Here is a 12620-nt window from a genome sequence, read left to right as displayed (position 1 = left end):
CAATCCAACTTTCTGGGATTCTGAGCCGGAGGAGCGGGGTCGCATCTGAAAATACAATCTACATGCCTGCTGAAAAACAAAAAACTTGCTCCTCTCCCATGAAAACACCTCAGAAAGAGGACACTTGGGCTCGGGAATAGACGGGATGGTAGAAACATGCACTTACTCCCGCTGCTCCTGGGCCACCATATGACCAGACAGGTCTTGGATCATGACCACTAAATCCTGCAACTGACTTGCGAGGGTACTCATGGCCTCCGTTGGAGAGCAGCAATTTTTTGGGGCCAGTTATTATGTTACGGTATACTACCCGTGATACGCCAGCCCGGGTGCCCTAGATCTCACCCAAAACCCCTTATCCCTGCCTACTTGCCTCCACTCCTGGCTAACCCCAGGCAGGCAACTGGGCGGCAGTCCCTACTCTAACTAGGGACCAAAAAAGGGACGCTGGCGTACCGGGATGGAAAGGGTAGAATACTAACAGAAAGGACAGATGTAAATAACCAACACGCATAATAGTAAGAAGAACTGCGGCAGATGGAAAAACCTGGCAGATAATAGCAAGGTATAGCAGACAAGATGACAGAGGCAGGAGACCAACAGAGGCAGACTAGCTAGCACACTGAGGGAAACCAATAACTGTCAATGATTGCAAGTCTCTGCCCGACCTTTAAACAAAAGCCTCCGCCCAGGGGCGGAGAGAGGGAGACAGCCAACTCCCAACAGAACACAACAAAAGGGAGCTCGTGCACGGCAGCTGCACTCACAGATGCGTGCGTGCACGCGCCGCACGCCACCAGCACCACGTCGCACACACCGGCCAGGCAGCAGCGCCCCGGCAGCCAGACAACAAGCCGAGGGGACCAGGCCCCGGGAGGACCAGCAACTGCCGCATGGTAACACTAGGTCCTCCAGCAATCCTTAAGGAGCACGACAACAGCAGATAAGAATACCCCAAAATTGGAAAACCAAATGGGAGAAGTGTGCAAAAATTGTAGAAGAAAAAAACTCTCTTCTGCGCTCGTGTTGTAGCTCTAAACAATCCAGAGTGGAAAAAATCCCAAGGCATCCAAATTCCAACTGACAATTTATTCAATAAAACTTCATATTAACAAAAAGTCACAAATGGCAAAAATGTAACAGGAAAATATCTGAAATACAACGCGTTTCGGCGTTCAAATTACACCCTTATTAAGCATGTATAACTAAACACAGCAATATCTTTATATACACAGCATACCTCATAAGGTTTTGCGAAGCAGGTGGTCGCTCCTGTGACGCCGAACATCAGTCGGCTTTCTGTTAACGTCATCTGGGTGTAATTTATGCTAACCTCATGGTGACCTGAATCATAATGCGCATGCGTGCTAAATGCTAATGGATTGAACGCTTATATGTACCCCAGAAAGGTGCCATTAAAATATACTTGCCACAAAAGCAAACAAACTCTTATACAACTATGTCAATGCAATGATGAAAATCGCTTGGTTCTTAAGACACAAAAAAGGCTCTACACTACGGGGTTAAGAAACACTAGGAAAGTCCAAACAAGAAAACTTTATTCAACTGTTTCTTCTTTTATACAAAATGCAATCAGGAAAGGTAATGTAGAAAATGTGGAAGGGCCCTTTAACTCCTTGAGTGTCGGGTTTCTTACGCCCCTGTCAGACCAACCAGGGCAGATTTTTTAAATGGTCTAATCATTTAATTTCAACTAATTTTGCAGTTGCGTTCCAAGAGCCATAACTTTTTCATTTTTCCATTGAGGTGGCCATATAAAGTGTATTTTTTGATGGCATCATTTTGGGGTATATACTGTATAATGCAATGCATAACTTTTGTAAAAAAATTTGTAGGGAGATTGGGAGAAAAGAAAGAAATTCTGCCATTTGTTTTTTCGATTTCATTTTTACGGCTTTCAGTGTGCAGATTAAATAGTGTGATAACTAGAGATGAGCGAGCACCAAAATGCTCGGGTGCTCGTTACTCGAGACAAACTTTTCGCGATGCTCGAGGGTTCGTTTCGAGTAACGAACCCCATTGAAGTCAATGGGCGACCCGAGCATTTTTGTATATCGCCGATGTTCGCTAAGCTTTTCATTGGTGAAAATCTGGGCAATTCAAGAAAGTGATGGGAACGACACAGAAACGGATAGGGCAGGCGAGGGGCTACATGTTGGGCTGCATCTCAAGTTCCCAGGTCCCACTATTAAGCCACAATAGCGGCAAGAGTGCCCCCCCCCCAACAAATTTTACTTCTGAAAAGCCCTCATTAGCAATGCAAACCTTAGCTAAGCACCACACTACCTCCAACAAAGCACAATCACTGCCTGCATGACACTCTGCTGCAACTTCTCCTGGGTTACATGCTGCCCAACCCCCCCCCCCCCCCCCGCACGACACAGTGTCCACAGCGCACACCAAATTGTCCCTGCGCAGCCTTCAGCTGCCCTCATGCCACACCATGCCTCATGTCTATTTATAAGTGCGTCTGCCATGAGGAGGAACCGCAGGCACACACTGCAGAGGGTTGGCACGGCTAGGCAGCGACCCTCTTTAAAAGGGGCGGGGCGATAGCCCACAATGCTGTACAGAAGCAATGAGAAATCCAATACTGTGCCACCTCCATCTGGAGCTGCACACGTGGGCATAGCAATGGGGAACCCATGTGCCACACACTATTCATTCTGTCAAGGTGTCTGCATGCCCCAGTCAGACCGCGGTTTTTTATAAATAGTCACAGGCAGGAACAACTCCGCAATGGGAATTCTGTGTGCACCCACAGCATGGGTGGCTCCCTGGAACCCACCGGCTGTACATAAATGTATCGCATTGCAGTGCCCTGGACAGCAGAGCTAACGTCAGATTAAATGCAGGTGGGCTTCAGCCCACACTGCATGCCCCAGTCAGACTGGGGTTCTTTAGAAGTGGACAGATGTAGTTACAACTCCGTGTGGACCCACAACATGGGTGGCTCCCTGGAACCCACCGGCGGTACATAAATATATCCCATTGCATTGCCCATCACAGCTGAGGTAACGTCGTGCTTAATGCAGGTGGGCTTCGGCCCACACTGCATGCCCCAGTCTGACTGGGGTTCTTTAGAAGTGGACAGATGTAGTTACAACTCCGTGTGGACCCACAGCATGGGTGGGTGCCAGGAAGCCACCAGCGGTACATAAATATATCCCATTGCATTGCCCATCACAGCTGAGGTAACGTCAGCTGTAATGCAGGTGGACTTCGGCCCACACTGCATGCCCCAGTCAGACTGGGGTTCTTTAGAAGTGGACAGATGTAGTTACAACTCCGTGTGGACCCACAGCATGGGTGTCTCCCTGGAACCCACCGGCGGTACATAAATATATCCCATTGCATTGCCCATCACAGCTGAGGTAATGTCGTGCTTAATGCAGGTGGGCTTCGGCCCACACTGCATGCCCCAGTCTGACTGGGGTTCTTTAGAAGTGGACAGATGTAGTTACAACTCCGTGTGGACCCACAGCATGGGTGGGTGCCAGGAAGCCACCGGCGGTACATAAATATATCCCATTGCATTGCCCATCACAGCTGAGGTAACGTCAGCTGTAATGCAGGTGGGCAAAAAATTAATTGGATTACACTGTAGGCGAGGGCCCACAAAAATTGGTGTACCAACAGTACTAATGTACCTGAGAAAAATTGCCCATGCCCAACCAAGAGGGCAGGTGAAACCCATTAATCGCTTTGGTTAATGTGGCTTAATTGGTAACTAGGCCTGGAGGCAGCCCAGTAAAAATAAAAATTGGTTGAGGTGAAAGTTTCAACGCTTTAATGAGCATTGAAACGTATAAAAATTGTTTAGAAAAATTATATGACTGAGCCTTGTGGGCCTAAGAAAAATTGCCCATTTGGCGCGATTATGTCAGGTTTCAGGAGGAGGAGGAATATTATACACAGATGGATGAAGCAAAAATGTCCCCGTTTTGGATGGTGATAGAGAACGATGCTTCCATCCGCGGGTGCAGCCTACGTATTGTTTAGGTACCGCTGCTGTCCGCTGGTGGAGAAGAGAAGTCTGAGGAAATCCAGGCTTTGTTCATCTTGATGAGTGTAAGCCTGTCGGCACTGTCGGTTGACAGGCGTGTACGCTTATCCGTGATGATTCCCCCAGCCACACTAAACACCCTCTCTGACAAGACGCTAGCCGCAGGACAAGCAAGCACCTCCAGGGCATACAGCGCGAGTTCAGGCCACGTGTCCAGCTTCCACACCCAGTAGTTGTAGGGGGCAGAGGCGTCACAGAGGACGGTCGTGCGATCGGCTACGTACTCCCTCACCATCCTTTTACAGTGCTCCCGCCAACTCAGCCTTGACTGGGGACCGGTGACACAGTCTTGCTGGGGAGCCATAAAGCTGGCAAAGGCCTTGGATAATGTTCCCCTGCCTGCGCTGTACATGCTGCCTGATCTCTGCGCTTCCCCTGCTACCTGGGCCGCGGAAATGCGCCTTCGGCCACTAGCGCTGTCGGATGGGAAGTTTACCATAAGTTTGTCCACCAGCGCCCTGTGGTATAGCATCATTCTCGAACCCCTTTCCTCTTCGGGAATGAGAGTGGAAAGGCTCTCCTTATACCGTGGGTCCAGCAGTGTGTACACCCAGTAATCCGTAGTGGCCAGAATGCGTGTAACGCGAGGGTCACAAGAAAGGCATCCTAACATGAAGTCAGCCATGTGTGCCAGGGTACCTGTACGCAACACATGGCTGTCCTCACTCGGAAGATCACTTTCAGGATCCTCCTCCTCTGGCCATACACGCTGAAAGGATGACAGGCAAGCTGCATCTGTACCCTCAGCAGTGGGCTAAGCTGTCTCTTCCCCCTCCTCCTCATGCTCCTCCCCCTCCTCCTCCTCTGGCCATACACGCTGAAAGGATGACAGGCAAGCAGCATCTGTCCCCTCAGCAGTGGGCCAAGCTGTCTCTTCCCCCTCCTCCTCATGCTCCTCCCCCTCCTCCTCAACGCGCTGAGATATAGACATGAGGGTGCTCTGACTATCCAGCAACATACTGTCTTCCCCCGCCTCCGTTTCCGATTTCAAAGCGTCTGCCTTTATGCTTTGCAGGGAACTTCTCAAGAGGCATAGCAGAGGAATGGTGACGCTAATGATTGCAGCATCCCCGCTCAGCATCTGGGTAGACTCCTCAAAGTTTCCAAGAACCTGGCAGATGGCTGCCAACCAGGCCCACTCTTCTGTAAATAATTGAGGAGGCTGACTCCCACTATGCCGCCCATGTGGGAGTTGGTATTCCACTATAGCTCTACGCTGCTCATAGAGCCTGGCCAACATGTGGAGCGTAGAGTTCCACTGTGTGGGCACGTCGCACAGCAATCGGTGCACTGGCAGATGAAACCGATGTTGCAGGGTGCGCAGGGTGGCAGCGTACGTCTTGGAGTTGCGGAAATGTGCGCTGACCCGGCGCACCTTTCCGAGCAGGTATGACAAGTGTGGGTAGCTTTTCGGAAAGCGCTGAACCACCAAATTAAACACATGGGCCAGGCATGGCACGTGCGTGAGGCTGCCGAGCTGCAGAGCCGGCACCAGGTTACGGCTGTTGTCACACACGACCATGCCCGGTTGGAGGCTCAGCGGCGCAAGCCAGCGGTGGGTCTGCTCTGTCAGACCCTGCAGCAGTTCGTGGGCCGTGTGCCTCTTATCTCCTAAGCTGAGTAGTTTCAGCACGGCCTGCTGACGCTTGCCCACCGCTGAGCTGCCATGCCGCGCGACACCGACTGCTGGCGACGTGCTGCTGCTGACACATCTTGATTGCAAGACAGAGGTTGCGTAGGAGGAGGAGGAGGGTGGTTTAGTGGAGGAAGCATACACCGCCGCAGATACCACCACCGAGCTGGGGCACGCAATTCCTGGGGTGGGTAGGACGTGAGCGGTCCCAGGCTCTGACTCTGTCCCAGCCTCCACTAAATTCACCCAATGTGTCATCAGGGAGATATAGTGGCCCTGCCCGACTGTGCTTGTCCACGTGTCTGTAGTTAAGTGGACCTTGGCAGTAACCGCGTTGGTGAGGGCGCGTACAATGTTGCGGGAGACGTGGTCGTGCAGGCCTGGGACGGCACATCGGGAAAAGTAGTGGCGACTGGGAACTGAGTAGCGCGGGGCTGCCGCCGCCATCATGCTTTTGAAAGCCTCCGTTTCCACAAGCCTATAAGGCAGCATCTCCAGGCTGATCAATTTGGCAATGTGCACGTTTAACGCTTGAGCGTGCGGGTGCGTGGCGGCGTACTTGCGCTCGCGCTCAAACAGTGGCGCTAGCGACGTCTGGACGCTGCGCTGAGAGACATTGCTGGATGGGGCCGAGGACAGCGGAGGTGAGGGCGTGGGTGCAGGCCAGGAGACGGTGAACGGCCTTCGTCCCACCTTGTGGGGTGCTTGGCCATCATATGCCTGCGCATGCTGGTGGTGGTGCCTCCCTAGCTGATCTTGGTGCGACAAAGGTTGCACACCACTGTTTGTCGGTCGTCAGGCGTCTCTGTGAAAAACTGCCACACTGTAGAGCACCTTGACCTCTGCAGGGTGGCATGGCGCGAGGGGGCGCTTTGGGAAACAGTTGGTGGATTATTCGGTCTGGCCCTGCCTCTACCCCTGGCCACCGCACTGGCTCGGCCTGTGCCCACACCCTGACTTGGGCCTACGCGTCCTCGGCCGCGTCCACGTCCTCTAAGCCTACCCCTACCCCTCAGCATGCTGTATTACCAGTAATGCAGAAACAGAACGCTGTAATTAAATGTGCCGCTTATTGACCTGTGGTTGGAGGCTGAATTTGCTTACGGAACGTCAGGAAATAATTTGGCGCAAGCCTGCTGTAACACTTAGCTGGCTGCGTATGATTTTGTAGAACTACTACACCCAGCACAGACGGACCGAGAACACTGAGCACACTCACAGGCAGGCCAAATAGATTTTTTCCCACAAATTTTTTTGCTGAGGCCCACTGCCTATAGTTAATCAATAATATGTCTTCTGTCCCTGCCTAAGCACTTCTGTCCCTGGAGTATGTCACAGAACTGCAGAGTGTTGCACTATGAACTGCAACACAGCGGTGATTTCAGAGCCCAGACAGAGCCAGGAAATAATTTGGCGCAAGCCTGCTGTAACACTTAGCTGGCTGCGTATGATTTTGTTGAACTACTACACCCAGCACAGACGGACCCAGAACACTGAGCACAGTGACAGGCAGGCCAAATAGATTTTTTCCCACAAATTTTTTTGCTAAGGCCCACTGCCTATATTCAATCAATAATATGTCTTCTGTCCCTGCCTACGCACTTCTGTCCCTGGAGTATTACTGCAGGGCTCAATGCTCTGCACGGCCGATATACCAAAAAAAAAGTGCAACACTGCAAAAAGCAGCCTCCACACTACTGCACACGGTTAGATGTGGCCCTAAGAAGGACCGTTGGGGTTCTTGAAGCCTACAATAACTCCTAACACTCTCCCTATAGCAGCTCCAGCATCAGCAGCACTTTCCCTAAGCTATGTCTGAATGCATCTGTGGCGAGCCGCGGGAGGGGCCGATTCTTATACTCGGGTGACACCTGATCTCGCCAGCCACTCACTGCAGGGGGGTGGTATAGGGCTTGAACGTCGCAGGGGGAAGTTGTAATGCCTTCCCTGTCTTTCAATTGGCCAGAAAAGCGCGCTAACGTCTCAGAGATGAAAGTGAAAGTAACCCGAACATCGCGTGGTGCTCGTTACGAGTAACGAGCATCCCGAACACCCTAATATTCGATCGAGCATCAAGCTCGGACGAGTACGTTTGCTCATCTCTAGTGATAACATTATTCTCTGAGTCGGCACGATTCTGGCGATACCAAGTTTATACAGTTTTTTGATGTTTTGCTATTTTTGTACATTTAAAACATTTTTTTTCTTAAAGGTTTGCTTTTGTGTCGCCACATTCCAAGAGCCGTAGTAATTTTATTTCCATTGCCAGAGCTCTAGAAGACTTCATTTATCTAATTTTTGGGAACTTGTAAAATTTTGATCACTTTTTATTCCATTTTTTCTAGTGTCAAGATTAACAAAATCTGTAATTCTGGCATGTTTTTTATTTTTATTTTTCACTGCATTCTCTGAGCAGTATAAATAGTGTGTTAAAGTAATTCTCATGGCCAGTACGATTCTGCCAATACCAAATAGAAATTGTTTTTTTTCTCTTTTTCACACTTAAAAAAAAAAAAAAAAAAAGGAATACAAGTTTAAATCACCCTCCTTTTACCATATCTATAATAAAAAATCTAAATCATAAAAGAAAAATACATATTTGGTATTGCCACATCCGTAAATGTCCTATATATCAAAGTAGAGCCTTATTTACCCCGCATGGCGAACGTAGTCCGAAAAAAAAAATAAGGAACGCCACAAATGCACTTTTTCAGTCACCCTGTCTCCCAGAAAAATGCAATAAAAAGCGATCAAAAAGTCGTATGTATTCCAAATTAGTAATAACGTAAACTACAGGACATCCTGCAAAAAATGAGCCCTCAATCAAGTACGTTGACAGAAAAATAAAAAAGTTATTGTGCGCAGAAAATGCAGCAGAAAATAATTTTAAAAAATTAAATGTCTTTTTAAAAAAATACAAGTACTACAGCAAAAAATATATACAAGTTTAGTAATCGTACCGACCCATAGAAGTTATCATGTCAATTTTGTTGCAGTTTGTGCGCCGTAGAAACAAAATGCACTGAAAGATGACGGAATGTAATTTTTTTTCATTTTACTCCACTTAGAATTTTTAAAGTTTTTCAGTACATTATATGTTACATTAAATAGCACCATTGAAAAATATAACTCGTCCCACAAAAAACAAGCCCTCATACAGCGACGTTGATGGATAAATAAAGGAGTTATGATTTTTAAAATGGGGAGAGGAAAAAAAGAAATGGGGAAAAAAGGGGCTGGGTCATTAAGGGGTTAAATAATGTACTAATTTCCTTCTCTGGGTCATTACGACGCAGGGATACCACATGTGTGATTTTATTATTAATTTTTAACAAAGTAAAGGGAGACAAGTTTTTTGTGTTTTTATTCTTTTAATAATTTTTAACTTTTTTTTGTTGCTTTAGGGGACTTCCACAGAGACCCATCAGGACCCCCCTGATTACATTCCAGGGGTCCAATGGGGACAGCCCTTTACATGCTGCAGTCACATAGACTGCAGCATTTAAAGGGTTAACACAGCAGAGATTGGAGGTTTTCTCTGATCTCTGCTTTAAGAGCTGGTGCCTGGCTGTCCTCTGACAGCCAAGCCCCAGCTCTCCCTGCCACAGAGACCATCGGCTTGCTTCTGACAAGCCGATGGTCTCTATGGCAACCTGTAAACAAACCAGTACTGGAGTTTGAATTAGCAATATCTTTCTCCTTCTGTTTTTCAAAGTCCTGCACTGCTTTGTGTGGGTCTGTGCAGGCAGAGCACAGTGCCACAGCTTGTTGCATTGTGCTGTGCAGCTCCCATAGTGATACAGAGCCCGGAAATCTTCCGGGCTATATCGCTATGGGCAGTGGAGCTTGTCCCGGAAAATTTCCGGGCGCGCCACTCAAGGGGTTAAGAGTTCCTGACGCTATAAACAGTAGGGACATAAATCATGTAGAGATAAATGAGATCAGAAGTATAATTTATCCTCATTCATAAAGTTCTCTGTTGGGTTCTATATGTGTAAGATGTCACAGGGGAGGAGGAAGTCCCAACGGGTTGTGTACAGTGTCACAGGAGAGGACCCCTTTAAATTATAACCTTTATTAAATACAATTTAAAACTTTAAATATTTTTTTTCGGACCAGTAGCAAAAGACAAACAAACATGTATCAAGTGAGGCTGATGCAAGAAAATCCCATCACCCACGTGCATATACACTAGTGGTAGGCTATGTACTATCTTGAGCACCTACAATAAAGGTGCTGACAATAGCCTACAGAACTCTCCCCTTGCACCTATGTAATAATGACTACGGTGCCAGTGTGAACTTGTTTCTGGTAGCGTAAAAGAGGTGATGAATATATATGTCTCCACCTCTCTAAAAGTGCAAAATCATGAGTAATCACTAGAGATGAGCAAGCACCAAAATGCTCGGGTGCTCGTTACTCGAGGCGAACTTTTCGCGATGCTCGAGGGTTCGTTACGAGTAACGAACCCAATTGAAGTCAATGGGCGACCCGAGCATTTTTGTATATCGCCGATGCTCTGTAAGGTTTTCATTTGTGAAAATCTGGGAAATTCAAGAAAGTGATGGGAACGACACAGAAACGGATAGGGCAGGCGAGGGGCTACATGTTGGGCTGCATCTCAAGTTCCCAGGTCCCACTATTAAGCCACAATAGCGGCAAGAGTGGGCCCCCCTCCCAACAATTTTTACTTCTGAAAAACCCTCGTTAGCAAGGCATACCTTAGCTAAGCACCACACTACCTCCAACAAAGCACAATCACTGCCTGCATGACACTCCGCTGCCACTTCTCCTGGGTTACATGCTGCCCAACAACCCCCCCCCCCCCCCCCCGCACGACCCAGTGTCCACAGCGCACACCAAAGTGTCCCTGCGCAGCCTTCAGCTGCCCTCATGCCACACGCTGGCCTCATAGCCACACCACCCTCATGTCTATTTATATGTACGTCTGCCATGAGGAGGAACCGGAGGCACACACTGCAGAGGGTTGGCACGGCCAGGCAGTGACCCTCTTTAAAAGGGGTGGGGCGATAGCCCACAATGCTGTACAGAAGCAATGAGAAATCCAATCCTGTGCCACCTCCATCAGGAGCTGCACACGTGGGCATAGCAATGGGGTACCCATGTGCCACACACTATTCATTCTGTCAAGGTGTCTGCATGCCCCAGTCAGACCGGGGTTTTTTATAAATAGTCACATGCAGGTACAACTCTGCAATGGGAATTCCGTGTGCACCCACAGCATGGGTGGCTCCCTGGAACCCACCGGCTGTACATAAATGTATCCCATTGCAGTGCCCTGGACAGCAGAGCTAACGTCAGATTAAATGCAGGTGGGCTTCGGCCCACACTGCATGCCCCAACCTGACCGGGGTTTTTAATTCATAGACACAGGCAGGTACAAATCCCCAATGTGAAGTCCCTGTGGACCCACAGCATGGTTGGCTCCCTGGAACCCACCGGCGGTACATAAATAAATCTCATTGCAGTACCCAGCACAGCTGAGGTAACGTCAGGTTTAATGCAGGTGGGCTTCGGCCCACACTGCATGCCCCAGTCAGACTGGGGTTCTTTATAAGTAGACACATGCAGTTACAACTCCGTGTGGACCGACAGCATGGGTGGGTCCCAGGAAGCCACCGGCGGTACATAAATATATCCCATTGCAGTGCCCTGGACAGCAAAGCTAACGTCAGATTACATGCAGGTGGGCTTCGGCCCACACTGCATGCCCCAACCTGACCAGGGTTTTTAATTCATAGACACAGGCAGGTACAAATCCCCAATGTGAAGTCCCTGTGGACCCGCAGCATGGGTGGTTCCCTGGAACCCATCGGCGGTACATAAATAAATCCCATTGCAGTGCCCAGCACAGCTGAGGTAACGCCAGGTTTAATGCAGGTGGGCTTCGGCCCACACTGCATGCCCCAGTCAGACTGGGGTTCTTTATAAGTAGACACATGCAGTTACAACTCCGTGTGGACCGACAGCATGGGTGGGTCCCAGGAAGCCACCGGCGGTACATAAATATATCCCATTGCAGTGCCCTGGACAGCAAAGCTAACGTCAGATTACATGCAGGTGGGCTTCGGCCCACACTGCATGCCCCAGTCAGACTGGGGTTCTTTATGAGTAGACACATGCAATTACAACTCCGAGTGGACCGACAGCATAGGTGGGTCCCAGGAAGCCACCGGCGGTACATAAATATATCCCATTGCATTGCCCAGCACAGCTGAGGTAACGTCCGATTAAATGCAGGTGGTCTTCGGCCCACAATGCATGCCCCAGTCTGACCGGTGTTTTTAATACATAGACACTGGCAGCTACAAATCCCTAATGTGAAGTCCCTGTGGACCCACAGCATGGGTGGTTCCCTGGAACCCATCAGCGGTACATAAATGTATCCCATTGCAGTGCCCTGCTCAGCAGAGTTAACGTCACATACAATACAGATGTGCTTCGGCCCACAGTGCATGCCCCAGTCAGAGTGGTAATATGTACCTTAACAGTAACCGCGTTGGTGGGAATGTGGTGGCGACTGCGGACCTAGTAGCGCGGTTTTATTTAGTTGGTTTTCGGAATGTGGCCAGGATTAAGTGGGCCGTGGCGGGGGGATGGTGGGGGGGCTCTCTTGTTGTGTCGCTAAAGGTGAAATTCTTGGACTGCCACCAGACGGACCAATGCAAAGGTATTTGCCAAGAATGTTTTCATTGTTGGAGGAGGAGGGGGATGTTTTTGAGGCACTTAGTGTCCTCTCCACGTGTCCGTGGTTATATGCACCTTAACAGTAACCGCGTTGGTGGAAAATGGCCTCGCCACCATCATGTCTTTGGGAAGCCTCCGTTTCCACACCCCAGTGACATAGCATTAGCAGCGGTATAGGCAGAGCCCAGAATT

Source organism: Eleutherodactylus coqui, chromosome 2 (genome assembly GCF_035609145.1).
Source record: "Eleutherodactylus coqui strain aEleCoq1 chromosome 2, aEleCoq1.hap1, whole genome shotgun sequence".
Lineage (NCBI taxonomy): Eukaryota > Metazoa > Chordata > Amphibia > Anura > Eleutherodactylidae > Eleutherodactylus > Eleutherodactylus coqui.
This window is presented reverse-complemented; position numbering follows the sequence as displayed.